At 37.4% G+C, this 18,097-nt stretch overlaps 1 long non-coding RNA gene across 1 annotated transcript; it reads left to right on the top strand.

The window, feature by feature from the left end:
• The first annotated feature begins 6,380 nt into the window (after positions 1 to 6,380).
• On the top strand, positions 6,381 to 6,874 carry LOC124879119. Its single transcript, XR_007040958.1, has 2 exons — positions 6,381 to 6,716; positions 6,815 to 6,874. It is a non-coding gene; the product is annotated as an uncharacterized LOC124879119 (long non-coding RNA).
• Positions 6,875 to 18,097: the final 11,223 nt, after the last annotated feature.

An 18,097-nucleotide genomic window follows, 5' to 3' on the forward strand; every position in this document is an offset into this window, starting at 1 on the left:
AACATAGTAAATTATAATACAGTGATTTATTTGGTTCAATTACTTGAAGCTTTACCATCCTGTTAGTTAACTATCTGACACTTGGCTTATGCATTTTAGGCTTAGTCTGTGTAACACACGTATTTGGATGGCTATAAATGAAACTGCGGTTGGCAAGTGCACTATGCGATGCAATGGCTTAGCTAAAGAAAAGCTAAAGAGAGGTCTTTCTAATGGTCAGATGAGTATACAGGTACTTCTCAAAAAATTAGCATATTGTGATGAAGTTAATTATTTTCCATAATGTCATGATGAAAATTTAACATTCATATATTTTAGATTCATTGCACACTAACTGAAATATTTCAGGTCTTTTATTGTCTTAATACGGATGATTTTGGCATACAGCTCATGAAAACCCAAAATTCCTATCTCACAAAATTAGCATATCATTAAAAGGGTCTCTAAATAAGCTATGAACCTAATCATCTGAATCAACGAGTTAACTCTAAACACCTGCGAAAGATTCCTGAGGCCTTTAAAACTCCCAGCCTGGTTCATCACTCAAAACCCCAATCATGGGTAAGACTGCCGACCTGACTGCTGTCCAGAAGGCCACTATTGACACCCTCAAGCAAGAGGGTAAGACACAGAAAGAAATTTCTGAACGAATAGGCTGTTCCCAGAGTGCTTTATCAAGGCACCTCAGTGGGAAGTCTGTGGGAAGGAAAAGGTGTAGCAGAAAACGCTGCACAACGAGAAGAGGTGACCGGACCCTGAGGAAGATTGTGGAGAAGGGCCGATTCCAGACCTTGGGGGACTTGCGGAAGCAGTGGACTGAGTCTGGAGTAGAAACATCCAGAGCCACCGGGCACAGGCGTGTGCAGGAAATGGGCTACAGGTGCCGCATTCCCCAGGTCAAGCCACTTTTGAACCAGAAACAGCGGCAGAAGCGCCTGACCTGGGCTACAGAGAAGCAGCACTGGACTGTTGCTCAGTCGTCCAAAGTACTTTTTTCGGATGAAAGCAAATTCTGCATGTCATTCGGAAATCAAGGTGCCAGAGTCTGGAGGAAGACTGGGGAGAAGGAAATGCCAAAATGCCAGAAGTCCAGTGTCAAGTACCCACAGTCAGTGATGGTCTGGGGTGCCGTGTCAGCTGCTGGTGTTGGTCCACTGTGTTTTATCAAGGGCAGGGTCAATGCAGCTAGCTATCAGGAGATTTTGGAGCACTTCATGCTTCCATCTGCTGAAAAGCTTTATGGAGATGAAGATTTCATTTTTCAGCACGACCTGGCACCTGCTCACAGTGCCAAAACCACTGGTAAATGGTTTATTGACCATGGTATCACTGTGCTCAATTGGCCTGCCAACTCTCCTGACCTGAACCCCATAGAGAATATGTGGGATATTGTGAAGAGAACGTTGAGAGACTCAAGACCCAACCCTCTGGATGAGCTAAAGGCCGCTATTGAAGCATCCTGGGCCTCCATAAGACCTCAGCAGTGCCACAGGCTGATTGCCTCCATGCCACGCTGCATTGAAGCAGTCATTTCTGCAAAAGGATTCCCGACCAAGTATTGAGTGCATAACTGTACATAATTATTTGAAGGTTGACGTTTTTTGTATTAAAAACACTTTTCTTTTATTGGTCGGATGAAATATGCTAATTTTGTGAGATAGGAATTTTGGGTTTTCATGAGCTGTATGCCAAAATCATCCGTATTAAGACAATAAAGGACCTGAAATATTTCAGTTAATGTGCAATGAATCTAAAATATATGAATATTAAATTTTCATCATTACATTATAGAAAATAATGAACTTTATCACAATATGCTAATTTTTTGAGAAGGACCTGTATCTGATCTTTTATTTCCTTGGAGTGATGCCTGCAGACTCATGTTGGCCTCATTCTTCTGGCATAAACCCCCTTAAACCATTCACTACACCAAATTTTGTTTATTTTTGCCTAAAGCTTCTTTCAAAATAAATAGGAGCATTTTTCACAGATAAGAGCATTATAGAATAAACATTTTTCTTTTTCTTTTAAAAAAAGATAAGACACAAAATTGATTTGAATTCAAATATTAAAAAGCAGTAAGCAAATTTTAGATTTTTTTACAAATGATATGAAAGCAAATCTGTTATATTACTGTTTGATTTAAGTAACAATTACAGTGCCTTGCAAAAGTATTCGGCCACCTTGAACTTTTCAACCTTTTGCCACATTTCAGGCTTCAAACATAAAGATATAAAATTCTAATTTTTTGTGAATAATCAACAACAAGTGGGAAACAATTGTGAAGTGGAATGAAATTTATTGGATGTGTCAAACGTTTTTAACAAATAAAAAACTGAAAAGTGGGCGTGCAATATTATTCGGCCCCTTTACTTTCCAGTGCAGCAAATTCGCTCCAGAAGTTCAGTGAGGATCTCTGAATGATCCAATGTTGTCCCAAATGACTGATGATGATAAATAGAATCCACCTGTGTGTAATCAAGTCTCCTTATAAATGCACCTGCTCTGTGATAGTCTCAGGGTCCTGTTCAAAGCGCAGAGAGCATCATGAAAACCAAGGAACACACCAGGCATGTCGGAGATACTGTTGTGGAGAAGTTTAAAGCTGAATTTGGATACAAAAAGATTTCCCAAGCTTTAAACATCCCAAGGAGCACTGTGCAAGCAATCATATTGAAATGGCAGGAGTATCAGACCACTGCAAATCTACCTAGAGATGCAGCCAAGAGGCCCATGATCACTCTGGATGAACTGCAGAGATCTACAGCTGAGGTGGGAGGGTCTGTCCATAGGAGAACAATCAGTCGTACACTGCACAAATCTGGCCTTTATGAAAGAGTGGCAAGAAGAAAGCCATTTCTCAAATAAATCCATAAAAAGTCTTGTTTAAAGTTTGCCACAAGCCACCTGGGAGACACACCAAACATGTGGAAAAAGGTGTTCTGGTCAGGTGAAACCAAAATCAAACTCTTTGGCCACAATGCAAAACGATATGTTTGGCGTAAAAGCAACACAGCTCATCACCATTCCCACACCATCCCCACTGTCAAACATGGTGGTGGCAGCATCATGGTTTGGGCCTGCTTTTCGTCAGGAGGGACAGGGAAGATGGTCAAAATTGATGGGAACATGGATGGGACCAAATACAGGACAATTCTGGAAGAAAACCCGTTGGAGTCTGCAAGAGACCTGAGACTGGGACGGAGATTTATCTTCCAACAAGAAAATGATCCAAAACATAAAGCCAAATCTACAATGGAATGGTTCACAAATAAATGTATCCAGGAGTTGGAATGGCCAGGTCAAAGTCCAGACCTGAATCCAATGGAGAATCTGTGGAAAGAGCTGAAGACTACTTTTCACGAACGCTCTCCATCCAACCTCACTGAGCTCGAGCTGTGTTACAAAGAAGAATAGCCAAGAATTTCAGTCTCTCGATGTGCAAAACTGATAGAGACAAACCCCAAGCGACTTGCAGCTGTAATTGCAGCAAAGGGTGGCGATACAAAGTATTAACGCAAGGGGGCCGAATAATATTGCATGCCCCACTTTTCAGTTTTTCATTTGTTAAAAAAGTTTGACACATCCAATAAATTTCATTCCACTTCACGATTGTGTCCCACTTGTTGTTGATTCTTCACAAAAAAAATTTATTTTATATCTTTATGTTTGAAGCCTGAAATGTGGCAAGAGGTTGAAAAGTTCAAGGGGGCCGAATACTTTCGCAAGGCACTGTATATTTCAGTATGTATTTCTTCAGATGTGAGGCAATCCTTGTAAAAAAAAAAAAAACCTGAATCTCCTATAAATAGCACTAATCTCAGTCCTTGAGGAATGAAATAGATCCTTCATTTAGACTGCCCTTTCTGGATCTTAAGTGACTGGTACCTGAGGTAACTTGCCCTAAAAAAAACCCTGTTCCTAGATTTAAAGCAGGACTGTGTTGGAACAAACCCCAGGGGCAGGTAGCTAACAATTTCTAACAGCAAGGCATTGCACCAACTCTTGTAAAAATAATGCATTACCCTTTTTCAGTCCAGCTATTCAGAAGGTTTTCAAATAAATGGCAAAATCACTGTGATGTACATTTGTTTTGTTTATTAAATTGGAATTATTTGTGGAAAAAACACATACACAGCTTTGATAACAGCGTTGATCTGTGTACACGTGGTCTTTTAGGCTGTGAGTGGGGCCAGCTGGGGGAACGGTCGATGACTGATGACTGAATCTTCACTGTGCTTCACAACAATGTGCCAGTTGAACCACTAAAATGTGAAAAAGGTTCCTAAGAAGTTAAGGGTTTATTTTTAATTGTTTGCTGAAAGACCATGGATCAGAAATCTGACCCTAATCTCTATATTTTTAGATATCCAATATCAACAACTCATTGCTCAAATATGTTCTATTTGCAAAATAAATGTCAAACAGCTCCAGCAATAAGTTATGCTGACTAACTGATTTAAATGGTGCTTTTCTTAAAAACCACAACTCTCCACTGTTTTTTACAAGTGATAAAACAGGCAATACTCTCAGTCTGTAGCTGTGTTTTATTAGTTTCATAAAACTAAAGGTCACTGTCACTCAAGCTGCTTGGCTGAAAATAAAAGGAGGAAAACACCTAACTTCCATGCCATTGTCATTTCAGAGCTTCCAACAGGCTCTACCTTTCTGTCATGTATGTAGGTTGATTTTCTTAGTTAGGTTTGTGCTACTTGCTGGATTGTGATGACCCTGAGATGCTGTTAGAATTCTTGAAATGAGACAAGACATAGCAATATAATGTTCAATACTGTTGCACTGTTTCTTATCCTTCAATGTTCAAATGTGAAGAAAGAAAGCATAATTTCTGAAACATTAAGTCTTAACATGTATGAAGTATGTGTAGTGCCTTTGATGTGCCTCAGCTATGCATATTTCATGAGTATTAGATTGAAGGGTGCAACATTTATGGTGTTAATCCTGCCCTACATCATGTCACCATCTTTTTTATTTTTTAATACCTAATGAGTACCTCACCATCTCAGAGTGATTGTTCAAAAATGTATACACAGTCTTTGGGTACCCCTAAGATGTCAAATTATTATAAGCTAAATCCATCAGAGTCGAGCCAAATTCCCTAATATGCCACCTCTTCAAGCATTTGACCCACCGAAGCAAGTGAATCTTCATTTTCAGCACAGCCTGGGAACAAGTAATGTTGCGTAGATTGACTCTCTGGCAGAAATAGAATCTAGTCGAATTGGGGGTAGGCCTGTAGCTTACCCCGAATTTAAGTTGTAGTAAAATAAGACACAGGGTTGTTTGATTTCATTATATTGATTTTATGCTGTGCACAAAAAAATTTGTTTTTTATTTTATTAAACACAAATTCAACCTGAAAAGACCCACAAATGAGAGAAACACAGAGATGGCAATTAGAGAAGTTTATTAGCTGATGTTTGTTTTCTATCGGTGCTCGGACCCTGGTGGAAGACATGGATGCTGATAATGACATGAGCTTGAATAAACATCTTAGGGTTAGAATTAGAGAAGTCTTCCCCCCGGGATCCTGATACTGGTGGGGGTAGTGGACACCTGAGGAGATAAGGGAGTTGGAAGGAGCTTGAAGCCTGATGGTGGAGATGGGGTAGAGGAGGGTCGAAGCTCAGCTGAAAAGCAGGAGATTCTGCGTATGAAGGGATGATTGGCTGCAAAGGAATGCGGACCAGAAGCTGATTGGTTGGAGCGGAGAATGAAGTGGAGTAGTTAGATGGATTGGATTTCCTCTACCTTCTTCCTCACCTCACGTCACCGTATATGACTCTTGCGCTCCACAGTTTAAAAATTTATCTGTACTTATTCCCTATATATTTCAATTTTATGATCTTCTCCACACTTTGGACACATTTGTTTCCCCATCTAATAGAATGCCTTTAATAACATCACACCATTATTTTATTTTCTCAAATAATCTTCCTCTCTATCACCATTTTTTTCCAAGTGCTTTCAACATGCAGTCTTATTTTTTTGTACTTCAGTTTTACAAGTCAATATTAAATTTCCATCTCTGAGCACCTTCACCATTTCTTACATCTCCAATTTCCTGTTTTTTTTTTGTCTAGATAGTACAGTGGGTCTTACGTTACCTTTTTCTTCCTCATTCCTTATTTTTTATATTATTTTAAACTCCTTCCTTACTACCTTTCTCCTGAGCCAAATGGCTTCTGTCAGGATCTGGGTTGTGTTTGTGTTTTTGTGCTTGCTACATGTGTTCATTTGCAGACCGGTGCTGGAGCTTTCAGGTGTGCTGGGTGACAGGTGCGACTTATTCCACTGATTACTCTGAGGAGTACTTAAGCAGGAGACTACCAGCACTTCGATGCCAGAGTGTTTTGCCACCAGTGATTTTGAAAACCTATGATCTATGTCGCTGTGTACTGACTATGTCTCCGGACTCTGGATGATCAAGCCTATCTATGCTTTGTGGATTTCATATCCTATCTCCTGTCTTTGTTTGGATTCACATCAAGCTGGCAGTTTCCTGCTCCTGTCGTCTCCTGGACAAAACTGTAAGCGTAACCTGTCCACCCTCCAACGTAAACACCTGCACACCGAACTCATTCCTGTCTGCTCCGAGCTCACACTGAACAGCACCTAAGGAACCTCCTACAGACTCACCTTTGTCTAACCTGGATCCTGAGTCACTCTACCCCTGGCGACCTGACCACAGCTCCTTAGTAAGCAGAACTCTCGATCATATTAGTGTTTTGTTCTTAGTTTCATTAACCTTACGATTCCCTGTTCTCACTCGTTCTCTTCCCCTTTTTCCATACAGTTGGAGTTTCGACCATTACGTTCCTGATGATCTTCCTTTAAATAAACAACCTTTTACTGATTTTGTTCTTCAGAGTGTTTCTCTGTATGTGGGTCAGATCTATTGCAAAAATAATGACAGCTTCCTTCCAATTCCCATTTACTTATCTGGCTGCCACTGGTGTCCATCCATCACAATCCATATTACCCTCATAATCCCCTACCTGCGTTTCCATTCGGAGCCAGTCACATACCAGTTTATGCCAAAAACTGCCACATCCAAAATCCAAAATTGTTTGTTCAAAAAATCAATTAGTGTTGGTTTTGTTCAAGTTCTGCGTCCAACATGAGACCTTCCAACTTATTCAACCGGCGACCATGTGCTGCATGAAGTCCTTTCCATACACAGATTCTGTCCTACAAGCCACAATATATAAAACTCCTGCTCTAATATATTTGTTCCACTTAATCCAGTAAATTAGGAGGATAACAAATTCAGACACCTGTATTAACATCTTAACACAGGCACATTTTGTTCATCATTTTGTTTTGCCTAACACAAACACAAATAAATGAATGCAACTGCAGAACTCTGCTGATGTAAGTCACACCTTTTTTTTTGTTTTTTGGCACTCTCTTGTTTTGTACTATTTGTCACACCGATAAATGGAGCAGAATTATCTGTGATCTGAAGGTAATTTGTAAGCATGTACAGCAGAGGGCGCTGTCTGTTTCTGACTCAGCATGCACCAACCGGAAATACTGCCATTCTTAGGATTATAGAACCACAGAGTGGTATCGAGAGTCTGCAGCTGTATTTAGCCATTCAGCGCAAATTGTAGATAGATAACTATGAATACAAATGAGTAACAAATTTACTAAAAGTTGTAATTAAAATAATACTACCCCACGTAAAACAATTTTTACTGGGCAGAAGTAAACGGCATTGTACTTAATGCTAGATATATGGCTTAAACTATTTTGTGTGCTATCACCAGTTGCACTGGCACTGGGCTTGGTATTGTTTTAGTGTATTGCTCTGCTTTTACTGACGAATAAAATGTACAGTGATATTTTGACTTTATAGCAGCTTATTTCCTTTCTTGCTGTGTATGCTGACTTCCATCCCTGAAATAATAATATGATGTGAAATTAAAATTAAAAATCATTGTATGATAGAAAAAAGTTTACCACCTTCTTTCAAAATAGCTCTATTACATTTAATCCAACTTTTCTTGGTCATTTTGCAGTTGAGCCATAGTGTCAATTTTGGGATGATGAATTGAACACTGCTCTGTGAGATATTGTTTTACAACTGTGCCTTTCTTTAAACTTCTATCTTTGACCTGTCAGCTGTGTTTCTTGGTCTTCATGATGCTGTTTGTTTACCTATTTCTCCAACAAACCTTTGAAGCCTTTAAAGAACAGCTGTATTTATACTAAGATTAAATCACACTCTATTTAATATTTAGGTGACTCCTGATGCAATTGGTTGTATTAGATTTTGTTCAGAGGTATCACAGTTATTGAGTCAGAACGCAAATACATGACACAACTTTTGGATTTTTGTATTCAAGATTTTGAAAAACATTTATCATTTTCTTTTTCCTTTAAAATTGTGTCAAACTGCGAAAAAGTTAAAAGAGTATCAATACATTTACAACTTTTAGGTATTTGACAGCACAGAGAAAAATAGTTACCCAGCTATACGTGGGATTTATAATTATGCTGGGGCTCATGCTCATACATGGGACTCAAGTGCACAATTCTCAGGCAGAAATCTCACTTTAGCCCATTTTACACAATCATTTTTGGTGGTTAATCTGACCAGCAAACAGTGTGTGAATGGTAAGATGAGAAGTGGAGTATAGAAACAGCTTTGATATGGTAACTTATTATTCAAATGAGCCAAACGTCTGAGGCAAAATCTGGAGAATATGACATAGTGTCTCACACCAGATATAAGCCTGTAGACAGCAGCAGAGATGCGAATACGATTACTGATGTGATGAGATCTGGGTTCAGGTAGTCAGGGGAAGACAAAGAGTCTTAAGACTTATTATTCCAAAATAAATACAGGCATAACATCATGCTGGACACATTATTCTTTGCTTATATTAATATGCATACATCAATCAAAACAATTTGACAAAAATATAACTTTATACGTTATACGGTCAAAATTAAAGGCATCAAACAATGTCAAAAATAATGTGTTATCTAACACCACTGCCAAGTCTCAGAATGTTGTTTTAAAAGAAGCCAGAGAATGTGCCGAGCCAGGGAATTGGAAGATAGATAGCCAATAGAATTATAGTTTGCAGTGCTCCATATAACCAAGCAGCAACTCTCTCTCCTAACTGATGCCATCTACAGATTTATCCCATTCATATGACTTATAATAAGGAATACAAGTCAGTACACAAAACAATAAAACGTTTCACCATAGCAATCTTTATCATTGTACAAATATATGTACATATTTGTTTATTTTTTTACCACATACCACATTCTGGACCTTTTGAGAGATATAACATGACAAAATAAACATTGCTTCACTCTGTTTATTTTTTTTTATAATACAAAAATGAAAAATAATATAATAATAATAATAATATAAAATAGCTGTCCGGTCATGTCGACCACTCACTTTATCCTAGACACATTCACCCAGTTGCAATTGCAATCTTTATCCTGACATGCCAAGTTGCTATGCTTGAAGCTGCCTTGTGTTCGTATCTACAGTATATGTCTTTCCTGCCATCTGCTAAGTCTTCTCAAGGAGTCTTTCTCATACAATGTGAACATTAAACACAATCACAAACAACCTTTGTGTTTGCAGTTGGGGTGTGTGTGTTTGTGTTAGTGAGCATGTGTCTGTATATGTGGCGACATTGACAGAGGTCACGCCGGAGAGGTAATCCCTATCTATCCCTATCCAATTGTCTCTGTGTCTCACAATTTGAGATAGTGCCTATCTTAGCCCAGGAAGGCAATGTGGCTGAAACTGCATTTACAGATCAAGGAACAGAGGACACTTGATATTTGCCAAGATTTGGAAATGTAAGTGAGCTAATGTTTAACCTTGTTAAGTTTGGCATCAAATAACCAGAGACCGGAGCATGGAAACAATGTTAATAGTTTCAGACAGTCCACTACAACAATAAAATTCCTCTAACATTAAAGACAAAACTGGCATTTACCAACTCGCGTGCGCACACACACACACAATAAAAAAAAAAAAAACATTTCTTATTTGTTGGGTGTTGTGTTCTCAAATCATTTTGGCATTAATGAAAATATATTAGTGTGTGAATAGCAAAAATGTCTAACCTTAAGATACTGATGTGGTATTAGGTCACTAATTGACAGTGCTTCAGATAAACACCTATTATAATGACCAACAACAGAGAATGAAAACTCATTAATATTATTAATAAGTAAAGAGGGCAGCTGAGACAAAAAACACTGAAGAAATATATCCATAGTGAGAGCTGTGGACAGACAGAAAGTGAGGAAGCTTTCAATAAAACCTGAAAGCTAAACAGATGCAAGGCGATGGCAGCAGGAGAGAATGATTGTGGATGTAAAATAAGATGACATCAGTGACAGTGTGGTATTAATCTGTAAGCGAAACATGACATTTGTACTGCTTACTTATATATAGACATGAATTTTCAGAATTGTAAAACTACTCTGTAGGTAAAATATATTAGAATACCATCGATTAGATGGCATTTATCCAAACAGTGCTTTTCAAGCGTACTAAAAAAAATTGTAAAACAATACTTTCACGTAATGTTGCACATATCTGCATTTCTTCAGAGAGCAGAACATAATTTATTAGATTTTTGCAGCGAATGAGCATAAAAATAGGGAATGACTTTGCTACTCTTTCATAAATAATTGTTGACAACTTTGTATATGGTATTGAATGTTATTACTTTTTTCACCACATTGCAATAATACACTCACTCAGCTGTGGCATAGATACAAGGATCAGACTGCAAGTTTGATTAAGATTGTTATTACTTTATATTTTTTTCTGACCCATAGGCTTGAGAATCATGCGGGAGATACACAAAGCTTTTGAAAAACCGTGAAGTCTGTTTGAAAAAGACAGAGGGTTTATGATAGTGTTGGTGGTGATAACTTGGTTTACTTCTGTTATTAAAATAATAAAAAAACATGTATAATTTCTCAAAGTGTGTGAAAGTTGCCTCATCAAGGAATTCTTTATGTATGTTTTCTCTTAAGTTGATATTGGTTTTAGAAACTATATTCCACATTGCAGTAATCTTGCTGTGTCACTAAATTAAGTTAATTTAACAAGCAGTCTATTGTACTGCTCATACAAAAACCCTTCCCAATGCTTCTTTTCTCTTTCTTTATACTAGTATAAAATGCATAATGCCAAAACTAAAGAAATGCAAACACTTGATTATAGAGTAAGGATTGGATAAGTGGTGTTTTCCAACTTATCCAATGTATATTTTTTGTATAACTTGTTTTCAGATTAATGTATAAGTGGTAACCAGAATATGTTTAAAGAACTCCATGTGAAATGCCTGCTGTTGACTTACAACACTTTTGCTCTGTACTGAAAAAATGTTACAATGATCCATTAGTAATTCTTGCACGTCTTTGCAATAAAACACACACTTGCAATGTTCCAAAATAACAAACTGTTTAAAAACTCAAACTCACATTACATTGTATTAAAAATCTATAAAATAAAATCTATTTTTGTTTTTCAATTTGCTCACACTTTCTGCCTTCTATATACAACACTAATGGATGTCAAGGCGTTAGTTTACAGAACTGAGATTGCTAGTTACAGCTATTGGGCTCACAGCATTACAGTATTTTTCTCTGCGTTTTGTTTTTCAGTGGGGTGCATTGGTTTTGTAATGGAAAATTATTTTATTAGTGCTCTAAAGTGTTCTAAAGTGCTATGACCTTTAGTTTACCTCTCTCCTCTGACCTCTGTGTTTTATTACTTAAGATGAGATGGACTCTAAATTAATTATCAGGAGGTTTATGGTTAACACTCCCTGAAATGTATGCCTCAAGGGATGGTAGATGGGTGCCCTCATAAATAACTTTGTTACCTCTCACCCGGGGAGGGTCTGGGGATCATAATTCTACAACTCTTTTAAGTTGAGGTAACACCCACATACTGTTTAAATACTGTCTGTAAACTCTTGTTCGTTGCTCTGCCTTTCTGACTTCCTCAGTGACAGTCATTCAAATGCTGCAATGGCTTTGAATAAACTTTATAAGATAAAGTCTGGTCTTTCTCTTGTTAATGAGTTGACTTCTCTCTCACTTTGAAAATAAAATCCAGAACAGTTTTCATACTGTATAATTAGGAATGAAAAAGCACGCAAAACTGCATCATTATCTTTTTAAATTATCACGAAGCAGACAGACTTATGACGGGTCCAATCAAACCATTTAGCCCTTCCATGCCTCCACCTGCAGCTCAGCCTATACTGTCACCTTCATTCCACTAAACACCAGAAGGACAGGAAAGGAAAAATAAAATATTTTTTCATGTTGGTCAAACAAATTTAGTTTTTGACTCTGTTTATAGATTTTGTTGACTGAAACGTTACATAACTTGCTGAAGCAAAACAGGCAGAATATAGCTATTTGAATGGTGGATATCAACAGATATCATTGAAATATACACCTTCCAAAATATAAATACATGTATATAGTTCAGTCACTGATAGTGACAGAACTTAAACTGGTAATCGCAATAATAAATTACTTCAGGCTGAATTTAGACTTGTGCCCAAAAGACCTGAGACTTTATTTGGAGTCTTTGTCTCAGTCTCAAGTCTTATTAACATTTTTATGTCATGTGATATAGAGTTAAAGGAAGCCAGTGTATAAGCTATAGACTGCAGCTTCTGTGCGTGTTTTACTGTGAAAGGATGCTCTTGACTAGACTCGAGACTTGACTAGGACAAAGACTTGACAATGACTTGGACGTCTATAACTTCAAACTTGACTTGCAAAAAAATGATGCGAACATCTCTGTCTTCTTCATTTGAGTTGAGTTTCTCAGGGAAAAATCTGTCAGGTTGGAAATGAAAATGCTTTACAATCAAAGCTGTAATATGTTACAAGTTGCTTGTTTAACATAGTGTTCACTGAGATCACTTATTTCCCTCACAGCTGTTTGTTAATGTTGTCACCATCAAGCATCAGTCCTTATGACCTTCTCTAAAAGATGTTTTTTTTTTTGGACTCTTTTACTACTTTGTGTTTTTGTGAAATCTATATTGGAAATTAATTATTTTAAATTCCTGGATGCTCTGTTTTATTCTAATTAGAAATTACCATATGCAGCTGAGTTGTCTTAAGCTGGGGACACACTACAAAAACCACTCACTACATTAGAGAACACTTGCCGGCAGGACGAGATGGCACAAACATTTATTAGTGTGAGATTGGGAAATATGGAAAAGACTGCATCTTTGAAGAAACATTGGATCCAAAGTAAAGTACGGTATGTTGTTTGTGGATCTCCAGCCACAATTAGGACTAGCTACTGGAACCTGTCTGGCAGAGCCTCTGCAGAAAAAAGTCCCTTTATTCCTGCAACGTGAACAATGTTTTATTGTTTTTTCCTCTTTATCTCCTCTCATTAAAATATGTCTGTCTCCATTAGCTGCTAATGTTAAAACTAAAGCTCTGCTAATGCTAAGACAGTAACCACCATTAGTTCTGCTGTGTTTACAACACATCACATTCTGTTTACACTGCGATCTAACGTAGCATGCCGCCAGCACTCATGAACACATTAATATTTGTGTTAGTGATACTTAAAGGTAGATGTACGATTTAAAAGGGTTGCTTAGCACTATGACCTATTTTTCTTTGTTGTTAGCTGGATGACTAATTCTGGATTTGATGTCATTGTGCCTGTGGTCATCATGAATTGGTTGTTTTAACACTTGCTGTTGTTTTTAATTAGTTTTAAAGATAATTTTGCCTCATTCCAAATTCCTCAAAGCAAACTTGGTTCTCAAAAAACATATTTGCACTAAACTGTGCATTGTTTTATTGGTTATGGATGTTTTAGTTTAAACTGAAAAAAAGTCGTAAAAAGTTACAAATGAGAATAAATGTATTCTTATTTGTCCCTTTTTACTATTTTCTTTCCATAGTTTATTCGTTTTGTTATTCTTTTCCTTTTTACTTTGTTGTTTAGTTGAAGATTACTATCCACGTTAAATGGTTTATTGACTAAAGTATTGTAACTGGAAGTTGAAGTATTTCATTAATAACTTCTTGTATTTTGGAGAGACGTTGTGTTTATTCTGTATATTGTTGCAGGGCTTGCTGTTTGAAAATGCTAGGGCACAAATTCACTCCTTTACATATTGTTCTATAATAATACACCTACCAGGCAGGTATTCATAAAAACAAAAAGAGTCTAAGAGCTGTTTGGCTATGAATTTGTGATAACCAGGGGGTCTCTCGACTTGGTCATTTTAATTAAAAACAAACTGTGTTAATAATTGCTTTTGGCACTTTTATGATCTCCAATTCAACTCTAAACACCTGTTGCCAACAGTCAATAAAAAATAAAGGCTGGGACATGATAACAGCTTTGAGATTAATTTTTTTCAAACTTTATTTGTAACTGTACAACATTTTGAACATAAACCCAAAACAGCACTTGGCATGATACAAGCTATCTTCTAACTAATTACAATCAGGTAGGGATAACAAAAACACAGAGAGAAACTTAGATATTTAAGATTAAGTGTAAAACAAAAGTCAACAATTTATATATTGCACATAAAGGTATTTGGATTTAATATTATCAAATTGACATTTCTGAAGGAAATATGAAATATATTCTTAATATATTCTTAATATTTATTTACACAATCCAGCCCAAACATTACATTATTTTTTGTTTTCCGATTTTAGATTAAAGCTAACATTCATTCCAAAACCCACAAACAACATCACAGCCTCAAATAAATGTTCCAAATTCTCCTTATTAGTTTTTTTGCGGCACTAATGGCCTTTATTGTTATTATTTTTCCAACGTAGACAGGTAGGAAGTGGTGTGGAGAGAGAGTTCAGCACTCGAACCCAAGACGCCTGCGTTGCGGACTGAGGCTCTGAGAGTTTGATGTGCTCAGTTGTCTTTAGTTGGTCTGGAAAATCCTGTAGTCTGTGATCCCTTAGCAGGTCCAGTTAAGTGTGTGATCCCTATCTTTTAGTGAAAAAACTGTTTGTTAGTGTGAACACCAGTCTTTTCGATGTCTTCAAAAGTAAGGGGCTGATCTGCAGTACCTTACGAATGTTTAGCTACCTAGCTGAAAAATTACTATCTATGTCCCAGCAAGATTTATAACTGGCAAATTGCTAAGTTACCTTACAGTCTACCATTGCTCTCTCTCTCTCTCTCTCTCTCTCTCTCTGTCTCTCTCTCTCTCTCTCTCCTAGTGATCGTGACTGTACTAACAAAAGTGGTCATCTGGGAAAAATGGTTGCTCTCCATGTGCAGACACCCTGGTTGCCATGGAAACCAATCTAAAGTTGTGAGCAAAAGGCAACGCACGCCTCTGCAGTGCAGTAGAAAAACAGCAGCACAAGTCTGAACTCAGTGTGATGGCGCACACCGCAAAAGTTTTTTGTTTTGTTTTGCCGAGCACACATGAAGAAATAAAACACATACTCAACAGCTTTGCTTTTCGTGTGGGAGGGTTTCACAGCTGCTATGGCTTTTTGCCGCTATAAACAAGTAAAGTCACATCAAAATCTGGAGGAGAGAAAGTCCTAGAGTAAACACTTGATTCTCAGTGTACAGTCAGTAGCTGGAGATGGTACTATTACACAAGAGCAAACCAAACAAAATTGGCAAACATACAGAACACTGCATGAAAAAATATTGTCCAACAAGTACTGAGAAGTGATCTAAGAGCTGAGCTAAGAGCACACTTGTGTAGCACACTTTACAAAAGGGTACAATGACAATAGCTGCTCCTGACCTGTTTTTCAGTATCTTGCACCTACAAGCCTTCCCCTCTGATTTCACTCACCTGATGTCAAGTAATATTCTGCCAGAACATAAACCAGCTGGCCACAAATAATTTTTAACGGATGTCATCCAAGAGGAAAATTAGTAAGACCACAGTCCAACAACACTCATGTTATATATTCATTATTTGTTAAAAAGTATTGTTAGCATTTTCCAAATAAGCCAAAACTGTGCCCTTTGTGCTGAAGGGAACAAACAACATATTAACCAGATTTTGTACTAATCTTGTTTTGGAGACCTTATAGCCTTTATCACCCCAAAGAGTCGACAAAGCTGAATTTTGTGGACACCTAAAATAGAATAGAATTCCATCACCAGTACATTATTCTATCACATGATTACATGTAAATGCTTTTAGAAACATTTATACAGTGGTACCCTAAATAATGATAATTAGGTACAAACGGGTGAAAGTGAGCCGGTACGGTCCGGTACTGCGTACCACCAAAAGATTCTGCGCCAGTACGCAGTACTGGGAAGAGGGAAGAACAGCTGTCTACTATGAAGCCGTCATCCAGAACCAGTTATGGCTGCAAAAATTCATGAGCACAGAAAGAACATCAGATCCGTTACCAATAGGCAGTCTAAAACACGACTTAATCTGCTTATAAATATAGTTATTTTCTCCTCATTCCAAATTGTTTTTGAACTGTTCTGCTATGCTGGAGCCTCAATGCTCTTGCTTTGCTTCTCTGCTCGAGGCTGTTGTGAACGGCCAACCTTTAAAACGAGCACCACTATGTTTAATGTCTGTCTGCTCGCTGCTAAATACCCCAGTTAAAAGCAAAGAGAGAGTAACTAGTTGTGGTTCATGTTATTTTGCTGAATTACAACAACACAGTACAGCTCGAAAACACCGCTTATGACCAGAGATTTCACATGCACTACACGAGAGCCCATGCGCGCTTACTTCCAAAACACAACGGTTGCCAAGGAGATTGGTGCGTTCGAAAAGACGGAAACTGAAGATGAAACGTTATGCATCAGAAAATGGTTTATTATTGTTTTATACATGGCAGTTCTAACAATTGAAATATATATATATACATATTCTACATTGTCAAGTGATTCTAATTTCTGCCTTATTCAGACAGCCTATTTACATTTTAATTATTTTGAGTTTGGACTTTGCTGAGAGAGAGAGGTCTTGAGGGGGCCATAGATGAGAGTAACAATTAACACACCCACACACACACACGCACATTATATATATATATATATATATATATATATATATATATATATATATATATATATATATATATATGCATATATATATACATGTGCCCCCAGTCCCTCCCCAGCCTCTAGCTCCCCCAACCTCTAGCTCTGCCCCTAAGTGCCTGCAAGAATTTAAAACTACTTTCACCCCTGGGTACAGGACATACGTGGGTGCTATGTGAATCTCCTTCAAAATCAGTTTCATTTTAGCAGGCATCAAATATTCAAATCTAGGATGCACTTTTCCTCCTGAACTGACCTTTTAAGGCAATTAAATGATACTGAACTCTGCAAATTTCATATAGTTTTGAAGTGCACCAGAGCATCCAAAAACTGCGACAGCATTGTTTTGAACACCATGGTGGAAATTCCTCTTGTCAATTTAACATTGGCCATGTTCAGACATTTGAATGCTGTGTACTTATGTTTTTGTATGAAGCATTTACTGTCTTTAAACTTATCTTTGGTGCTATTCACATTGAGATGCTTGCTGTGTAAGAGATGAGCTGCATTAAGTGCATTAAATGCAATGTGTGCAATTGCAGTCCATGTTTCAGATGTTTCCCTGGTTCAGTACACCTGATTAAAATGAATGGGTACTTAGCAGACCTCTGCAGATCTTGATGAGGTAATGCAACTACTTGAATCAATTCTGCTGAAACAAAGAAACACCTAAAGCATGCAGAGCACCAGCATTTTGAGAATGGAACTGGGCACCACAGCACTATTGACATCTCCACTTTCTCTATTACCTATACACAAGACTATTTGTCATTATTTTAAACTGTTATAAAATTACTTAAAATATTCAGTAATTATTAGGCACCTGCTGTTTTTTACATAAATCTAAACAATGTGTGCAAGGAGATGAAAGATACATTATATTTCTGAATTTTTATCTTTATGTGTTACAATTACAAGGGATCATGTCTTTAGCTAGAAAGTTTGCAGCCTTAGGAAATTCCTGTTCAGACCTGATAACTCCATTTTTGAAGATTAGCTTATTTCTTA

The sequence above is a fragment of the Girardinichthys multiradiatus genome, chromosome 2 (genome assembly GCF_021462225.1).
Source record: "Girardinichthys multiradiatus isolate DD_20200921_A chromosome 2, DD_fGirMul_XY1, whole genome shotgun sequence".
NCBI classification, from domain to species: domain Eukaryota; kingdom Metazoa; phylum Chordata; class Actinopteri; order Cyprinodontiformes; family Goodeidae; genus Girardinichthys; species Girardinichthys multiradiatus.